General features: G+C 38.8%; 1 pseudogene; it reads right to left on the reverse strand.

Annotated features, from left to right (window-relative positions):
* Positions 1-3,801: 3,801 nt before the first annotated feature.
* On the reverse strand, positions 3,802-20,231 carry LOC118836499 (annotated as a pseudogene).
* Between the last annotated feature and the right edge of the window lie 487 nt (positions 20,232-20,718).

The raw sequence follows: 20,718 nt of genomic DNA on the forward strand, positions 1-20,718 counted from the left end.
AGGAAGTCCAAAGTATCACCATAATTTTTTCATCATAATCATTGGTTTGGGGTGGGTTTTTTTGGTTTATTTATGGCTATAGCATTTCATTTGTGTACCACAACTTGTTACTCTTCCCTAATTAATGTACATTTTCTTTTTTGAAGTTCCTTGATGCTACCAAAAAAGTATTACTGTAAATAATTTGATAATATGTAGGATACAGTCTATGTTCTTATCTTTGCCTGTCTTATGGTATATGGCTAACAGTAAGATATCTGGGCTACAGGATATGGTGAGAAATGTTCATTCATTTCTCATCATAATTCCAAATTGTAGTCCAGAATGGTTAGACCATTTCAAAAACTCTATCCAGAGTATATTGGTTATTCTTTCCACAGTACATCTAGCATTGACCTTTCTCATCTTTTATAATCTTTGTCAATTTGCTTGTTTTGAGGTAAAATGTAAGAGTTATTCTGATTAGCATTTTGCTTATTTTTAAGTATAGGACTTATGTAGATTTTTTTTCAAAATCACATAGACTTCTGCCTTGTATATATTACCTCCTCTCTCATCTTAGAGAATCATTCCTTATAACAAACTGTTGTTGTTGCTTAAGAAAAAGAGAAGAAAAATTCAAAATAACCAATGATTACATTGAAAATATTTAAAATGATGTACTTGTGGACCCTCACCCACCTCTACTTAGGACTAGGTATAGGTTTATCATTTCTATTCTTTGGAGCCTTGTAATTTTGCAATATTTATTTTGATTGTTGGATGGTTGGTTTTTTCCATTTACATTGTGTACATATGTGTGTATACATATATATAAAATGGTTTTCAACCCAACTTCATGTTATATGAATTCATACAACTTTTTCAATGCTTCTCTATATTCAGCATGATTATCATTTTTACAGCATTATAATGTCATGATTGAAATCTGTGAATAAAGAAAACTGAGGCAAAAACATTTCAAGCACAATTAGCTTATTAGCCATGGCTAGTAGTTTGCCAATAAAATAGGTTCAAGGTGTGTGGGACGAGTGAAGACCTCTCATAAAAGGGAACAAATTAGATAAATAGAAATAAGTAGGATAGTGAGTCCCATTTCTCTACTTAGATATTTTCCTTTCTGTAAAGCCATTTCTCTACTTAGATGTTTTCCCCTCCACAAGCTTAGCTAGTGACCATAAGGCCCCCGAGGTTAAAAACAGGACACGGGATGCTCGCATCCTGTGTATTTACCTAATGACGAGAGGCCTGAAAGAAAGAAGGGTTGAGGTGAATAAGTCAGCAACCATAAAATCCTCTGAAAGTAAGGATAGGACACAGGATGCTCACCCCCTGTGTACTGACCCCAGGATAAGGGACCCTCAGCTCAGCAGAAAAATGAATGTAAGTCTGGAAAGCCAGGTGCAATGTAGACGTGCAAGATCAGTCAGGTATGAATGATGGGAGACAAAGTGTAAGGGTACAGGGGATATCCGTCGTAGCCACAGATGTGAAGATGAGGTAACTAACAACTAATTCCTGCCTGTTACCGATAACCGAACTGTTTGTTCAATCGTCATTGTCATTGTTATTAAGACAGATTTACTACCTTGAGGTTGATAGTAGAATGAAATAAAAATGGTGGGAAGTTCATGTTCTTCACCTGCTTGTCAAAAATAACCATACTGTTTGTTCCTTGCCATTGTCCCTGGGATAGATTTATCGCGTCCAGATTGTACCCTCAAAGCTTACGTCTGCAAGCTGAGAGGAAGGAGGTTGGGAGGGGGAATTGCGGTTAGGGACCTATACAAACACCCCAATTTTCTGTGTCCAGTGCGCTCTGACACTGAGAGGACCCCCAGTCCTTTTGATATCCGGGTGGCCCTTTCCCTGCGGGATCGTAATAAATTTTCCTTTCTACTTTCACCTTGAGATGCCTCTGTTTTTAATTCTTGGATTCGTAAAATCCATCCCACACAAAGGCCACCTCAGTTTGTACAATAACTATGAACTGAGTTTACGGAACACTTTTACAGACATAAATGAGAAACATCAGAATGGGGAACACAATCAAGGTGGAGCATTAATCCCAAATTAAGGGACATGATATTGATTCTCATAGGGGTTTACACTTTCTCAATGATTTGGGTACATTCCAGTGTCATCATGGAAATCTATCTCTTGTGACCATCCTTGACAAGAATAGGGACTTTTCATGAGAATGAGAAACTTTAACAGATAAGCAATACCCAGGGAGTTTCCCATCCTCATGTGACTTATATTTAGACATGGAGTAACTATAACTATAGTCTACAGCAAGGCTCTTAATAGAAATAAGAAACTTAACTGGACAAAGGCTTTTAATAGAAGTGAGAATTTAGGTTAATGGGGGAGCTACCTGGAACCAATGTCCTATCAGCCTACACAGAATCTCATATATACTTCTTGATCTTCTAAGATTCACAAGAGTCAAATTCTATATGTAATTAAAGAATGTGACTAAAAATAAATAATTGATTAATATTCACAATAATACAGCATTATATTCATGCACCACAATTTGTTCAGTCATTCCTCTATTGATAAACTCCATTTCATTTCCAATTCCTTGATTCCATAAAAAGTGGTGTTCTAATAACTTTTTTGTAAGAAACCTTTCTTTTTTCTTTATGACTTCCTCAGGGTTTATGCCTCTAAATAAAATCACCGGATCAAGGGGTATGGACATTTGAGCCCCTTCATTTGTATAATTTAAAATTGCTTTCCAGAATGGTTATGTCAATACATAGTACCACCACAGATGCTTTAGTGCAATGTCTCAAACTCAAATAGAAATGCAGACCAATAAGCCATAAATATCGATTTTAAAAAACCACATATTAAAATTGTCTGTTTTCTTGTTTTTCATTTATTTTGTTAAATATTTTCCAATTACATTTTAATCTGCTAACTTTATTATATTTGCCTTCCCACAATAACACCTCCCAAAAATAAAATTTTGATTAATCCTATCTTTTCTCATCTTTGCCAGTGCGTTGGGTATAATGTTTTACTCTGGGCTATTTTGATTCTGATTTCTCTGAGTAGTGGTTTTGAGGATTTTTTCCTTATGATTGCTAAGAGTTTACAACTGTTTTTTTCAACACTGTTTATTTATATCCTTTCAAAACTTAGCCATTAGAAAATGATCTTTTTTGGATATATATTTGTTAATTTCCTCTGTATTGGGTCCTTGTTAGAGATATTTGATGCAATTTTTTTCCATTTTACCCCTCCTTTTATTATGTGAATTATTCTGATTTTCTTACGTAAAATAGTTTAAATTTCATATAATCTGTGTTTTATAACTGTCCATCTTTCTTGTTTATTTAGGAATTGTATCCCTGGTCATGGAAAAGAAAGGTACCTTTTCAGATTCTTTTCTGATTTTCTATGACCTTTTACCATGGAAATTACATATCCAATTTTACGTACACTGGTATTTAGTGTTAGCTGGTACAATCAACCTAATTTCTGTGAAACTCCTTTTGAGATTTTCCAACAATTCTTACAAACAGGGGTTCTTCCAGAAATAATTTAGATCCTTGCTTATTAAAAACTGTTAGATTAAGATCAAGTGTTTCTGGTTCTCCATTGTCTAGTCTTTCCATCCAAATCTCATTTTATTTTTTAACCAGTGATACAGAATGTTGATTATAACCACATTATAACATATGTCTGGTACTCCTATGCCTCCATCATTCATATTGTGAAAAATTGTTTCTGAGAGGACAAGTTCTCAAAATTCTCTACATTAAGGATCCCTGGTATCACTGAGAATTATTATTTATTCAGGTCATTCAGCACATCCTGCTTGGTGATTCAGAACCATGCATCAGGAATCTGACCTCTGCCACTGAATTTGAAATTGTAATGGTCTTCTAATTGTAACCTGAAGTGACAAACAAACCGTTTCCAGTATGGCTGGGCAGATGTATCTGGAGTGATGTTGCATGTGGCATATTCATCACCTGCCTGACAATAAGGCTTATATGGGATACTCCTACCATCATCAAGAACAAACAGAAGATCACTTGACACACAGCTGGTACAGAAATCAGGTGCAAACTCATCAGTCCTGCAATAGTTTGTGCCTGTGACAATCTGAGAACAATGAAAAGGGACACTGTGGTCCTCAGAAGGATTTATGGCTGTATTTGTACAAATTGCTTTGCAAAAAGGACATTGATTCCAGCAGCCACTGAGCTGATCAGAGAGCATTACCAGAATCTCAGGTACAACTGTCTTTATAAATGTAATTTCACAGGCCTCTCCTACCTTTTGGATTCTGATATCCAGGTGTTCATTCATAGCTTCCTTCAGGAATTCAATGTCAGATATCTCCTGGTGTTCAATGCTTCTTAAGTCTCCTCTTGGTAGCCACATGGATGCAGAATTGTTTTGGTCCTTAGCCACCAAAGTTGACTCATGAAGGCAGAGAGGATGACTTTCTTGAAAAATTATAAGCTTTTACTTAAAAAATTCTTCAACTTCTCATTTCCTCTATTTATACAATATGCTTGGATCACTTTCTCAGTGTAATTCTTAAAAAACTGTTTTGGTATGTGAATGTATTCCTAATAATTCTCAAAGATTTCTTCCTTAGCTAGAGAGATGAGAATGTATTTCTCCAGGTTGGATCAGTTTCCACTGAAGGCAGGACAGTAAGCCCTTATCTCCCCAACAAACTCAAGGGCTATCTTTTTCCAGATGGCTATAGGTAGGGAAGCAGTGAGCTTGCTCCACAGGAAGTCAGCAAATGCTGTGATAGAGGTTGCACCTTGGCAGGAAATCTTTGAAGCTCTTGCTTGAGGGCTTCATATTTTTCTGCAGTGTTAGCCTCAATAGCACTTCTTGGCAGATCCAGAATTTCCCCATTCTGAATCTGATTGGTCAGTTGGTTCTGCAAATCCAACACATGACTTCTTAGATTTCAAGTCTAGTTATTATACATTGTCTCAAGTTTGACCATGGCAATGATCTCCCGGGTATTCCTAAAGCTGAAGATGAAGTTTTTATTCACCAAGGCTTTCCACAAATCATGGATCCAGACTTTCACCTCAGACATCTTCAGGATGCTGCATTTGGATTCTTTTTTGGCAGCCAAGAGAATTTCTCTTTTTAGTTCCTGGGTTTCGTGGCTATAACTGGGGTTGGGAGGGGCCATTGGAGGATCCCCTTCCCATAGGTGAGCAAAGTAATGGACATGAATGTTGACATCAAACCAAATGACACCATTGAAGCAGGTAATACCAGAGTACTGTTCCTGTTCCACAGCTATGGCTGCCATTTCATCCAGTCTCTGCTGCAGTCGCCTTCTTCCTTCTAAGTTTTGATCTTTGGCAGTGATTTCCCCAAATTCTGATGCACAAAGAGACAGTTTGGGGAAATGTTCACTTGTTTCATTCTCAGAAAAGCCTGGACAGCAATTTTCAAGATATCTTGCATTTCTGAAGGATTTTCGCCAAATATATTGACCAAGGTCAGGTTTCCAAGTCCAATGACAAAAGTTGCTGGCTCATTATCCCGATTTTGTGAGTTACCAGTGAATTCTGGGGCCCAGAGTCCTTCTGTGTCAACCAAAAGGACAAAGCCAAATCCCAGTACTTCTCAGATTGTCTCCTCCACCTTCAGCAACTGCTTGTAAGCTCCTCCTGTGTGTCACCCAGCATTTGATATTAAACCGCAGGCCAAACATAGCGTTCAGCAGAGAGGACTTCCCTGTGCTTTGTTGGCCAAGAACAGAGAGAACAAAGAGCTTTTGGTCTTCAATTTTCTCACTCAGTCTGTCAAAAACAGCTGCTACCCACTTCAGGGGTACATAAGAAGCATCCCCACCCATCAGCTCCAGGGGGTACCCAGAAACCATCAGGTCAGCAGCAATTTGAGGAAGGGAGAAGAACACAGTGTCCATTTGGGATGAAGATTCTTCCAAAGCTTCACAGATCTGGCCAACCTCCCTGAGGAGATGTTCAATACCCAATGAGGAATCCCTGATCTCCTTTGAGACAACTTCTAGTTTCATTTCATGGCGCTTCAAGGAGGGACTCTTGAATCCCTTTTGGTTTTCTGCCGTCACCAGGGACCACAACTGGTTATTCCTCTTCTAGAGTTTTTCTACAGTTGTGTTCAGGCTGTCCATGAATATACTCAGCCACTGTAGGAAATACAACTCAGTGCTGTTGTCTTTCTCTGAGTGAGACTGAAGGATTTCAAGCACAGATCGCATCAAGTCATTGAGTGGAAATGCCCTCCTCAGCTGTGTTTGTTTTATTATTTGTTTTTCTGTCTCAATTTCACTCTTGTACTGTTCAAGGCTGCAGTTCCCTTTGTCTCACAGCAGAAGAAGCTCCTTGTCCTTCTTACACCACTGGTGCCAAAGCTCTCCTTGAAGGCGCAGTAATCTCTCCTTCATTTCAGACAATATTATCTCTTTCATGAGGGCCAGCAAAGCCTGTGCCTTTCCTTTAGCCTCCTGACACTCCTTCCTATGCACATCTACAGTGCCAAGCAACTTCAGTATAGTCTTCCAGACTGAGAAAGGGACCTGAAGACTTCAGCAAATGATTGATGACACTTGTGAGTTCATCCGTTAATTCAGCCTCATTTCCATTCCTAATCCCAATCCTCAATTTCTGGCCAGAATCATTGTATGCATTCTCATCTCTGTCATCAAACAAATAAACCAAAAGTTCTGTTGACCTCCACAGGTCCCGGGCCATTTGGACAGTCCTCTCACTTTTATCAGAATTAGAAACAAGGACCACTGTGACTGAAGCAATTTCCTGCAGAAATTGGAGCTGTGTCTCATAATCTTCAGCATCTCCATGGAGATTGGTGAAGGTAACACACCTTTCGAATCTGTCCTCATCTCTCCCCCCCCGGACAGAATCAGGAGATCTCTACCATACCTCCCATTAAGAAGCAGGACTTGCTGCTGCCTCGGCAGTGATGGTGGAAAAAAGCATCATGCTTGTGCTTACTCAGCAGAGAGTTCAAGATCTGAGATTAGGAAGAAGAAGCAGAATTCACAACTCTTATAAAGGACACTATGGGGATGGGTACCTGGGAGATGAGTTGGTTATTAAAATTAATGACTGTGTCTTCTCCTGATGATTTCTCCACCTGTCTCCAGCTTCTCTTGATTTGGCTGAGAGACCAGAGGGGGAATTCTATCACAGAGGTACATGGATTGGGAACCACAAGGGGGAGAGCAAATTGAGAAATGGAAAGTTTGTTTGAAATGTATGGTCTCATGAAATCATCGCTACAGTGAAAAATCATCATCTGGGTGTCCATTGGGTGGATGTTATATTAGGAAGGCAGAATTTATGATTTCAAAGAGAATCTCATATGTGCCTAAAAGGTCCAGAACCGCAGGATATAAGGAATTCTCTAGGCAGAAGGCAGGAGAACTAAAGCATGTATTTACACTCCACAATAACAAGCCCACAAACCAGCATCCCCATTTTGATATTTTCATCAAAAGCTTCCAGGCCCAATAAGTCCGCCTAACAAGGGTAACCAGGAGGCCACAGAGAAGCGAGATGGTATAAGGCAAAATCGTATACATGCTTCCCCTCTACGGTAAGAAGATTACCCACTAGCCTCTAGTCAGCTCTGCTACCAGCCGCTCAGCTTCGGCTGTAGGCGTCTCTGGCTCCAACCGGAAAAGGAAAGGAGGATCTTCAAGCTGTCCTCTCCCCTCTTATAGAGTTTTTGACATCATCAAGCGCCGCCTGAACGACCAGGGCCGATTGGTTCTTGACTTGGCCCCTCCCCCTAGCGTAGACCACGTTAACACACCTCCCCTCAGCCAGCCCCACGACTCATCACACAGGAAGCTCTCCAATCCCTGGCATGGTCGCTGGGCCTCCTGCCCCGGAAGAGCAAGCCCCAGCATCCAGGGAAGCTCAACGAGGCAAGCTGAGTCATTCAAAGAAAACAAAGTCCATTCTGGCTACAGATGTGGTGTGGACTTTTTGACAGGAAGAGAAAGGGTGTGTTCCTATCATCAGATAATTCATCATAAGGATCTGAAGGGTCAGCCTCAAGATTTGTCAGAGTCAGTGTATCCCACTGCCCATTGTGTCTCCATCACCTTTACAGAGCAAGTATTTCAGTCAATAATCCAGCATCAACAGCTTTCGTAGGAAATAAAATGGCAATTCTTTGTCTGTGTCTGGCTGACTGTCATGTACAGAATCCTTGTAGATCAGATGGAAATCTTTTCCGAATCATCCTTGGATAGTAATGCTCTGGACCAAGCCTCTTAGCTAATTCTAGAAAGTGGGAATTTTTTATCACTTCCTGGTGTGTGATGGTACTTGGTTCTGCTTCAGACGTCTTTCTCTTTCTCTGAGAAGTACTTTCCAGTTCCTTTTTCACCTGGTTCATCTGTATACAGTTCACAGTAGCTTCACATTCCCCACTGATAAGGAAATTCAGGTCATTTTCTAGAGTTTCCCAAAGGGGAAAAGGGGAAAGGCAGAAGCAGAATAGGAAAATTTTACTCACAATAAAGAGATGTGCAAGGAAGAGCTTTTATAGTGGATGGGGCAATGGGGCAATGGTGGACAATGCTTCAATCTCACTATTGTAAGAATTGGTTCCAAGACAGAAGAATATATATATGCACACTCAGGTGAGTATAGAAATCTATCTTACCAATAGGGAAATAGGAGGGGAAGGGGATAAGAGACTTGGGGAGGGGGTGGGTGGATAAGAGGTAGGGCAACATGCAATTTACAGAAGCAAATAAATATATACAATATGAATATAATAACCTCATATTCAACATGTGTAAAAACAAGATTTTGGAATAAGAATTCATTATCTGGTAAAAATTGTTTGGAATACTAGAAAGCAGTATGGCAGAAATTGGGCATAGACCAATATCTTACACCATTTACCAAGATAATGTAAAAATGAATACATGACCTAGATATAAAGAGAGATATTACAAGAAAATTTAAAGAACATAGAATATATTTCTTCTCAGATTTATAGATAGGTGAACAATTTATGAATAAACAAGAGATAGAGAGCAGACTGAGATGTACAATGCATAATTTCAATTACATTAAATTAAAAAGGAGTTGTACAAATAAAACAAATATAGGGAAGATCAGAAGAAAGGAAGAAAATTGAGGGAAGAAATGTATAACCCTTCATAAACTGATGTGAGCAGAACCAGGAGAACAATGCACAATAACAGCAAAATTGTAAGAATAACCAACTGTGAAAGACTTAACTACTTTGATCAATGCAATGGTCCACCACCACTCCAAAGGACTCATGATATAAAATGCCATCCCCTTCCAGGTAGAGAACTAATGGACTCAGAGTGCTGATTTACTTTTCAAAACATAGCTAATGGGGAGATATGTTTTGCATAACTATATATGTATATTGAGTATATTTTAAGTATTTCTTACCTTCTCAAGGTGTGAGGGAGGGGGCAAAGGGAGAGAGAGAACATGGAACTGAAAATAAAGATAATTTTTTTAAAAAGAATGTGGGGGAAAGATGGCAGAAATTACCTCGCTTTCCCAAATTCCCCCCCGCAAATAATTTAAAATAATGCCTCAAAGTGAACTTCAGAGTGAGAGAAATAATTAAAAGTTGAAGTAAAGCAGTTGTCCAACCTAAGACAACTTGGGAGGACTAGGAAAGACCTGACCTCCAAGGGTAGTGGTCTGGCCTGATTGAAACACAGATACCTCTAGGCAGATACCACCAAATCAACAAATAACAAGCCCTATGGGCAACTGTTTAGGAGGCAGCCTCAGCTTCAAGAATTTTCACCCTACTGACTGTGTGGGGGTCAGGCTGCTGATCAGTGAAAGATTGAAGGGTCCTCCACTGGCTGGTGCTAGACCAGAGGTCCATGTGCACTACTGACCACCACTGCAAAATAGTGAGGGCCTGATGGCTGTGTGTGTGTGTGTGTGTGTGTGTGTGTGTGTGTGTGAGAGAGAGAGAGAGAGAGAGAGAGAGAGAGATGGTGGCCTTGTCTAGTGCAGAGTGAGGAGGGAGACAGTTCAGAATTTAAAATGTAATCAAAAAATTAATTTAATTTTAAAAAAAGAATATATACTCCTTGAGAACAGGGATTGGCTTTTCACTTTGCATCCCAAGCTCTATGTGCTTTGTGCATAACAAGTGATTATTAGATGTATTATTCATTCACTCATTTGATGGTTTTTACACTTTCCATATTTCCACAAGAGCACACACACACATACACACACACACACACACACACACACACACACAGACACACACACACACGCTGCCCAAAAAAAGCTTAGTGCAGTTTTAAGTTTTAATGATTTATATGTATATAAATATGTGTGTCTACATATGCATATTTAGTCAGCGCTTACACAGCACTTTGAGATTTGCAGTGTTTTCCATATGTTAACTCATATGATCCTTACAACAACCTTCTGAGGTAGGCTCTTTTAATATCCACATTTTATACATGAGACAAAGAGAAATCAAATATGACTTGATCAGGGTGACAAACATAGGAAGAGCCTGAATCAGGATTTAAATTCATGTCTTCCTGACGCTATGGCCATCAGTCTCTCCATTCGGTCACCTTCGTACCTCCTTTTCTGTATCTCTTACTACCTCTGTATCTCAGTCTTTATTGGTCTCTGTCTCTGTTCCTCTCTCATGCTCACTGACTTGGTGTCTATTTCCCTGTGTATGTGAGTGGGGCTCTGTCTTGTAGATTTTCTTTTGTTCTCTGCTGTGTACTTTTTAATTATTCTTTCTTTTCCCTCTTCCTCCCTTCCTCCCCCAAGATGGCTATAATTAAGCACTGATAGATAGATAGATATATACACACATACGCACACACACATATATATAAAATACACACATATATACAAATATGCACACAAATACATATGCATACATATACACACATACACATACATGTTCACATATACATGCAAGCAGATATATTTATGCATATATACATACATGCATACTCTTACGTACACATGCATATACTTATGTATCTATACTCATAGTCATATGTTGACATATATATTCATAGGCATCTATGCAAGACTGTAGTATACTTGTTTGTCCTCTGTTTCTCTGAGGGTAGATAATGTTTTCCTTCAGACGTCCAATCTTTCCATATTTTTTTTCTTTCTAAAAAGTTCATTTTTTTATAACTAAGATTTTTTATTTTTAGTTTACAATGCTCAGTTCCACATAATTTTGAGTTCCAGATTTTCTTCCCTCCCCTCCCCACTTCCCTCCCCAAGACGGCATGGAATTCGATATATCTTCTACACATAACTTCGCATTGAACTCATTTACACAATAGTCAAGTTGTAAAGAAGAATTATGACCAATGGAATGAATCAGGACAAAGAAGAAACAAAGCCAAAAACACCAAAAACAAACAAAGGAGAAAAAAAACAAAGGAGAAAAAAAAGGAAAGCAAACAATGTGCCTCAATCTGCATTCATACTTCATAGTTCTTTCTCTGGACGTAGATAGCTCTCTCCATCATGAGCCCTTTGGAGTTGTCTTTGCACCTTGTATTGCTGAGAAGAACGAAGTCTATCAGGGTTAGACATCACAGAATCCATGTATCTGTGGTTGTGTATAATACTCTCCTGGTTCTGCTCCACTCACTCAGCATTATATCGTGTAGGTTTTTCCATGTTGTTAATGACGTCCGTATCATCCCCATTTCTTACCGCACAATAGTATCCCATTGCCTTCATGTACCACAACATGTTCAGCCATGCCCCAATTGATAGGCATCCCCTTGATTTCCAATTCCTTGCAACTACAAAATGAGCCACTATAAATATTTTTGTACATATGGGTCCTTTTCCCACTTGTGTGATCTCTTTGGGATACAAACCTAGAAGTAGTATTGCTGGGTGACAGGGTATGAACATTTTTATAGTTCTTTAGGCATAGTTCCAAATTGTTCTCCAGAATGGCTGGATCAGGTCACAACTCCACCAGAAGTGTAACAGTGTTCCAATTTTCCCACATCCTCTCCAGCATTTACCATTTTCCTGTTTTGTTATGTTAGCCAATCTGACAGGAGAAATGTGGTACCTAAGAGTTGTTTTGATTTGCATTTCTCTAATCAGTAGTGATTTAGAGCATTTTTTCCTATGACTATAGATATCTTTAATTTCTTCCTCTGAAAACTGCCTGTTCATATCCTTTAACCATTTCTCAATTGGGGAATGACTTGCATTCCTATAAATTTGACTCAGTTCCCTGTATATTTTAGAGATGAGGCCTTTATCAGAGACACTGGTTGTTAAGATTTTCTCCCAATTTTCTGCTTCCCTCCTAATCTTTTTGCATTTGATTTTTTTTATACAAAACATTTCAATTAAACATAATCAAGATTATCCATTTTGCATTTTGTAATGCTCTCTATCTCTTATTGTGTCAGGAATTCTTTGCTTTTCCATAAATCTGATAGGTAAACTATTCCTTACTTTCCCAAATTGCTTATAGTATCAGCCTTTATTCCTAAGTCATGAACCCATTTTGACTTTATTTTGGTATATGGTGTAAGATATTGGTCTATGCCCAGTTTCTGCCCTACCATTTTCCAATTTTCCCAGCAGTTTTTGTGAAATAGTGAATTCTTAGCCCAGACACTGGATTCTTTGAGTTTATCAAAGAGTAGATTGCTATAGTTGTTGACTTCTCCATCTTGTGTGCCTATCCTATTCCACTGATCCACGGCTCTGTTTCTTAGCCAGTACCAGGTAGTTTTGATGACTGCTGCTCTGTAGTTCAGTTTAATATCTGGTATGGCTAGGCCACCTTCCCTAGCATTTCTTTTCATTAATACCCTAGACATTCTAGACCACTTGTTCTTCCAGATGAATTTTGTAATTATTTTACCCAGCTCTGTAAAACAATTTTTTGGTAGTTCAATTGGTATGGCACCGAATAAGTAAATTAATTGAGGTAAAATTGTCATTTTTATTATATTAGCTCAGTCTAACCATGAGCAATAGCTATTTTCCCATTTATTTAGATCTGACTTTATTCACATGAAAAGTGTTTCATAATTATGTTCATATAATCCCTGGGTTTGTCTTGGCAGATAGACTCCCAAATATTTTATAGTGTCTATGATAATTTTTAATGGAATTTCTCTATCTCTTGTTGTTGGGCTTTATTAGTAATCTATAGGAATGTCAAGGATTTATGTGGATTTATTTTATATCCTGCAGCTTTGATAAAGTTGTTTACTATTTCAAGTAGTTTTTCACTTGATTCTCTAGGATTCTGTAAGTAAATGATCATATCTTCAAAAAGCAATAATTTAGTTTCTTCTTTGCCTATTCTAATTCCTCCGATTTCTTTTTCTTCTCTTATTGCTGCAGCTAACTTTTCTAGTACCAAATTGAATAGTAGGGGTGATAATAGGCATCCTTGTTTCACCCCTGATCTTATTGGGAATGCATCTAGTTTATCCCCATTAAAAATAATGCTTGTTGATGGTTTTAGGTAGATGCTATTTATAATCTTAAGGAAGGCTCCAATTATTCCTATGCTTTCTAGTGTTTTAATAGGAATAGGTGTTGTATTTTGTCAAAGGCTTTTTCTGCATCTATTGAGATGATCATATGGTTGCTGTGAGTTTTTCTGTTGATATGATAAATTATGCTGATAGTTTTCCTAATATTTAACCAGCCTCACACTCCTGGAATATATCCTACCTGGTCATAGTGTATTATTCTCATGATAAGTTGCAATCTTTTTGCTAATATTTTATTTAAAATTTTTGCATCAATATTCATTAGGGAAATTGGTTTATAATTTTCTTTCTCTGTTTTGACTCTTCCTGGTTTGGGCATTAGTACCATATTTGTGTCATAAAAGAATTTGGTAGGACTCCACCTATTTTCCAAAATAATCTATAAAGTATAGGAATGAATTGTTCTTTAAATGTTTGATAAAATTCACATGTAAAACCATCTGGCCCTGGAGATTTTTTCCTAGGGAGTTCATTGATGGCATGCTCAATTTCTTTTTCTGAGATGGGGTTATTTAGGGATTTTACTTCCTTTTCTGTTAACCTGGGCAATTTATATTTTTGTAGATATTCATCCATATCCCTAAGATTGTCAAATTTATGGGCATACAATTGGGCAAAATAGTAACTAATTATTGTTTTAATTTCCTCCTCGTTGGAGGTGAATTCACCCTTTTCATTTTTGATACTGGTAATTTGATTTTCTTCTTTTTTTTAATCAAATTGACCAAAGGTTTATCAATTTTATTGGTTTTTTCATAAAACCAGCTCTTGGTTTTATTTATTAATTCAATAGTTTTCTTGATTTCAATTTTATTAGTCTCTCCTTTGATTTTTAGTATTTCTAAATTGGTATTTAATTGGGGATTTTCAATTTGTTCTTTTTCTAGCTTTTTCAGTTGCATGCCCAATTTATTGATCTCCTTTTTCTCTATTTTATTCATTTAAGCATTTTGAGATATAAAACTTTCCCTAAGAACTGCTTTTGCTGCATCCCATAAGTTTTGGTATGTTGTCTCATTATTGTCATTCCCTTGAATGAAGTTATTAATTGTTTCTATGATCTGTTCTTTGGCCCACTTATTCTTTAGAATTAGATTATTTAGTTTCCAATTAATTTTTAGCTTATTTTTCCATGGTTGTTTATTACAAGTAGTTTTTATTGCATCATGATCTGTAAAGGATGTTTTGACTACTTCTGCCTTTCTGCACTAGATTGTGAGGTTTTTATACCCTAGTACATGGTCACTTTTTGAGTATGTGTCATGTACTGCTGAGAAAAAAGTATATTCCATTTTATCCCCATTCAGTTTTCTCCAGCTGTCTATCATATCTGCCTTTTCTAAAATTCTGTTCATCTCCTTAACTTCTTTCTTGTTTATTTTGAGGTTAGATTTATCAAGTTCAGAGAGGGGGAGGTTGAGGTCCCCCACTATTATATTTTTGCTTTCTATTTCTTGCTGTAACTCCCTTAACCTCTCCTCTAAGAATTTGTATGCCATACCACTTGGGGCATATATGTTAAACAGTGATATTGCTTCATTGTTTATGGTGCCTTTTAGCAGTATGTAGTATCTTTCCTCACCTCTTTAAATTAGATCTATCTTTGCTTTTGCTTTGTCTGAAATTAGGACTGCCACCCTGGCTTTCATTACTTTAGCTGAAGCACAATATATTCTACTCCCGCCTTTTATCTTTACCCTGTATGTATCAACCTGTTTCAAATGTGTTTCTTGTAAACAGCATATTGTAGGATTATGATTTTTAATCCATTCTGCTATCCATTTCTGTTTTATGGGAGAATTCATCCCATTCACCTTCGCAATTATGATTGCTATCTGTGCCTTTTTCTCCATCTTATTTCCCCCCTGTTTATGCTTTTATTTCTCCCATTCCCCTTCCACTCCTCAACAAAGTTTTGTTTTTGACCACCACCTTCCTCAGTTTACCCTCCCTCTTGATTCCCCTCCTGTATCTTCCTGTTTTCTACTTGCTGCTTTTTCCCTCCCTTCTAACTACCCCCCTCCCTTTTTTCCCCCTTTCCCCTCCTACTGCCTGTAGGGCAAGTTAGATTTCTATACTTATCAGGTTATGTTATTCCCTTCTTGAGCCAAATCCGATGAAACTAAAGGTCACATACTGCTCTTCTCCCTCCCTTTTTTCCCTATACTACAATATGTTTTTGTGCCTCTTCATGTGATGTAATATACCCTTTTCTACTACCTCCTTACCTCTTCTCCCAGAAACATCCCTTTATATCTCTATAATTATATTTTTTATCATTATGTAGGTTATTTTATACTGACATCCATGGTCAATGAATATCCCTTTCAACTATCATAAGTCTACTATTCTCAAGACCGACATATTATATATGTATACATACATACATACATATCAAACATGTATTAAAAAATAATCCTATATAAGGATGAAATTAATTAGCCTTATTTATTAACTAGCATTTTTTTTCCCAATTTACTTTTTTATGTCTCTCTTGAGTTTTGTATTTGGAGATCAAATTTTCCATTGAGCTCTGGCCTTTTCATCAGAAACATCTGGAATTCCCTTATTTCATTGAATGTCCATCTCTTCGCCTGGAAAATTATGCAAAGTTTTGCTGGGTAGTTGATCCTTTGTTGTAGTCCAAGCTCCTTTGCCTTTCAGAATATCATATTCCAATTTCTCCTATCATTTAATGAAGAAGCTGAAACATCTTGTGTGATCTTGACTATATTTTCATAATATTTGAATTGTTTCTTTCTAGCTGCTTGCAATCCTTAACCTGGTAGTTCAGGAATTTGGCTATAATATTTCTTGGGAGTTTTCAATTTGGGATCTTTTTCCTGGGGTGATCAACGGATTCTTTCTTTTTTTCCAGAAAAATATTCCAGGCATTGTATTTTCACAAACTTTGACATGTCTGCATTCTTTTCCACTTTCATTGAGTTGTGAAAAATACACTGTTCTCTTTTTCTCTTTTGATTTTTATTAAATAACCTAATAAGCCAAATATTTTACGTTAAAAACACCATTTTTTCCTCCTCCAATTTTTAGGGCATTGGAGCGGCTTCCTAGGATGAATTTCATTCTTTTGAGGCATCTATTTGGCTTATTGCACAACATCAAGCAACAAGCAACTTTAAATCAGATGACATCATACAACCTGGGAGTGTGCTTTGCTCCTAGTCTTCTTTGGCCACCATCTTCTTCCAGTCCTGAGCCGGTGAATAAATTTGCCAAAAAGGTACCTTGAGTTTCATTCTTCTTTGAGCATCTAAGGACCCTCCCAGTGTTTTAAATATGAGCACCAGTTTGTAAAGATTTTGGATGTATACATGTATAGTCCCATAAAAGTTGGAATGTATCCAGATAGAATTGAATCTGCAATATTTTTCATCCCAGCCTTCAACAAGAAGATTATGAAGAAGGCTGAATAGTTAGAGCACTGGGGTCTTTTCTCCCCTTCAAGCTCAGGGGGATAGAATAGCTCATGAACTGTAGAGAGAAAAGACTCCAATGTTGCCTTTTGCCTTTCCTCAATGTGCTTGGTGCTGTAGATGCCAGGCTTAAAAGCAAAGCCATTCTTGTCCTCAAGGAGCATAAATTCTTTTCATGCTTCTCTTGATTCTTGTGTTTGAAAGTCAGATTTTCTATTTAGCTCTGGTCTTTTCACTGAGAAAGTTTGAAAGTCCTCTATTTTATTGAAAATCCATATTTTGCCTTGGAGCATGATACTCAGTTTTGCTGGGTAGGTGATTCTTGGTTTTAATCCTAGCTCCATTGACCTCTGGAATATCATATTCCAAGCCCTTCGGTCCCTTAATGTGGAAGCTGCCAGATCCTGTGTTATCCTGATTGTTTTTCCACAATATTCAAATTTTTTCTTTCTGGCTGCTTGCAGTATTTTCTCCTTGACCTGGGAGCTCTGGAATTTGGCGACAATGTTCCTAGGAGTTTTCTTTTGGGGATCCATTTAAGGAGGCGATCTGTGGATTCTTTCAATTTCTATTTTACCCTCTGGCTCTAGAATATCAGGGCAATTCTCCTTGATAATTTCTTGAAAGATGATATCTAGGCTCTTTTTTTGATCATGGCTTTCAGGTAGTCCAATAATTTTTAAATTATCTCTCCTGGATCTGTTTTCTAGGTTAGTGGTTTTTCCAGTGAGATATTTTACATTGTCTTGCATTTTTTCATTCCTTTGGTTCTGTTTTATAATATCTTGATTTCTCATAAAGTCACTAGCTTCCACTTGCTCCAATCTCATTTTTAAGGTGGTATTTTCTTCAGTGGTTTTTTGGACCTCCTTTTCCATTTGGGTAATTCTGCCTTTCAAGGCATTCTTCTCCTCATTGGGTTTTTGGAGCTCTTTTGACATTTGAGTTAGTCTATTTTTTAAAGTGTTGTTTTCTTAAATTTTTTTTTCAGTATTTCTTTGGGTCTCCTTTAGCAAGTCATTGACTTGTTTTTCATGGTTTTCTTGCATCATTCTCATTTCTCATCCCAATTTTTCCTCTACTTCTCTAACTTGCTTTTCCAACTCCTTTTTGAGCTCTTCCATGGCCTGAGACCAGTTCATGTTTTTCTTGGAGGCTTTTGGTGTAGGCTCTTGGACTTTGTTGAGTTCTTCTGGCTGTATGTTTTGGTCTTCTTTGTCACCAAAGAAGGATTCCAAAGTCTGAGACTGAATCTGGGTGTGTTTTCACTGCCTGGCCACGTTCCCAGCCAACTTACTTGACCCTTGAGGTTTTTGTCAGGGTATGACTGCTTGTAGAGCAAAGAGTACTTTGTTCCAAGCTTGAGGGGATGTGCCTTTGATTTCAGAGCTATTTCTATACAGCCAGCTCTGCCACCCCAGCACTCCTCCTTCCTCAAGAACCACCAACCCGGACCTGACCCAAATCTTCAGCAGGCTGTGTGTCCTGCTCTGATCTGCCACTTAATTCCTCCCACCACTAGGCCTGGGGCCAGAAGTAACTGCAGCTGTAGTTCTGTAGCTGCACCTCCCCCCGCTGCCCCTGGGGTGGTGGCTGAACCACGAACTCTGTCCCCTGCAGCTTTTCCCATTAACCTTCTCTGTTGTCTTTGGTGTTTGTGGGTTGAGAAGTCTGGTAACTGCCACAGCTCACTGATTCAGGGCGCTAGGGCCTATCCTGCCTGGCTCCTTGTCTGGTTGGTCCTGCTGCCTCCCATGCTGAGCTCTGCTCCCCTCCACTCCATAGGGGATGGACCTCATCCAGCGACCATCCAGGCTGTTCTGGGCTGGATCCCTGCTTCCCTCTGCTATTTTGTGGAATCTGCAGTTCTAGAATTTGTTCAGAGCCATTTTTTATAGGTTTTTGGAGGGACGTGGTGGGGACCTCACATAAGTCCCTGCTTTCCAGCCACCATCTTGGCTCCACCCCCAGAAGTCCCCAACAGATTCTTTCGATGACAATTTTACCCTTTGGTTCTAGGACCTCCGGGCAATTTTCTTTAAGGATTTCATGGAAGATACTGTCCAGGCTCTTTTTTTCATCATAGCTTTCAGGTAGACCAATAATTCTTAGATTATATCTTCTGGATGTATTTTCCAGGTCAGTTGTTTTTCCAGTGAGACATTTCCTGTTTTCTTCTATCTTTTCATTTTTTAGATTTTGTTTGACTGATTCTTGATGTCTCATAGAGTCATTAGCTTCTACTTGCCCAATTCTAATTTTTAATGTTTTGTTTTCTTCCTTCTTCTTCTCTATCTCCTTTTCCATTTGGTTGATTTTACTTTTCAATGAGACATTTTCTACATTTATAGTCTGATTTTCCTTAACCAATTCCCCAATATTGCCTTTTAAAGATTCGTTTTCCTCAATGAATTTTTTTCCATTTTCTCCATTTTTTCTTTTACCTCCCTAATTTGATTTTTAAAATCCTCCTTGAGTTCTTCCAGGAATGCTTTTTGGTCTGGAGGCCAGTTCACTTTCCCTTTTGAGGTTTCAGATGTGGGTATAGTGTCCTCTTCTGAATTGGTATTTTGGTCTTCCCTGTCTCCATAATGTGAGTCAATTGTCTTTGAAAGTTTCTTACAATTCTTTTTCATGGTGTTTTTTTTCCCTTCCTGGTTTCTGAAGTGGATCTCTGTTTCTGAGGCTCAGGGGGCTCTGTCCCAAGTTTCTTGTGTTGGTATTTAGCTTTATGTCCTATGGCCTCTGGTTTCGTGAGGTGTGGGGGAGGGGTGGTCTGCCTGCTGGCAGTCTCCTCTTCCCCAGGACTGCTCTACAGCAGGGGTGTTCTCAGCTTGTGTCTATGTTGGTGTCTGCCACTTCCCCTGGCTGTGCAAAGCCAAGTCTGGGGTCCTGGAACCCCTGAGGCTCAGTTACTCTTGTTCTGCTAAGGTGAAGGCTGCTGGGACACCTCTCTTCCTGCACTAGTATCCTTCTGCCACCACAGGAAGGGCCCTCTCCCCCACTTCTCTCGCTTCTGAAGCCTCTCTTCTGCCTCCTCTATTTCTCCTGAGGTTTTATTCTCTCGGTTTATTCAAGTGAGGAATATGAGCCATTTTACCTGCACATCCTGGGTACCGGGAGTCCAAGAAGGCTAGTTTCAAAACTTTACACTGTGGGTTGGAGGCCTCCTGGCTAGGTGCTGGCGTGGCTGCAGGCTCTGTGCTCTGACAGACTCTCATCCGGGGCTGAGAAGCTAGATCGTGGCTTCGGCTGGCACTTCTGTCCTGGGCCTGTTCCTGCTCCAGCGTTTCACTCACCCAGCACTCTCCCAGACCAGCAGGCTGGCTGGATTCCTCTGCTGTTCCCAGTCGGTTTGGTCTGGTGCCGATCTGTGTGCCTGGAGATCCTACCCCTCTAAGTCTGCTAGTGGCTTCTAACTCTCTCAAATCTGCTCAGACTCACTTTTTTAGATTTATCTGACAGAATTTGTGAGAGAGCTCCCATAGTTCCTTTCACAGCAGCATGTTGGCTCCACCCACCTTGCCATTGCCTGGGGTTGGAGGCCTCTGGCTAGCTGCCCAGCAGCCAGGGCTCTGCGCTCTGACCTGGTCTCAATTGTTAGCAGTTTTAGGTGCCAGTGGTGATCCCCAGACATCTTGTAGTTAGTTCGGGTAGTTGGAGCCACGGCAATAAGATTGCAGGTAAGAGCGTTTAGCCAATCAGCTT

This window comes from Trichosurus vulpecula, chromosome 2 (genome assembly GCF_011100635.1).
Source record: "Trichosurus vulpecula isolate mTriVul1 chromosome 2, mTriVul1.pri, whole genome shotgun sequence".
Taxonomy (NCBI): Eukaryota; Metazoa; Chordata; class Mammalia; order Diprotodontia; family Phalangeridae; genus Trichosurus; species Trichosurus vulpecula.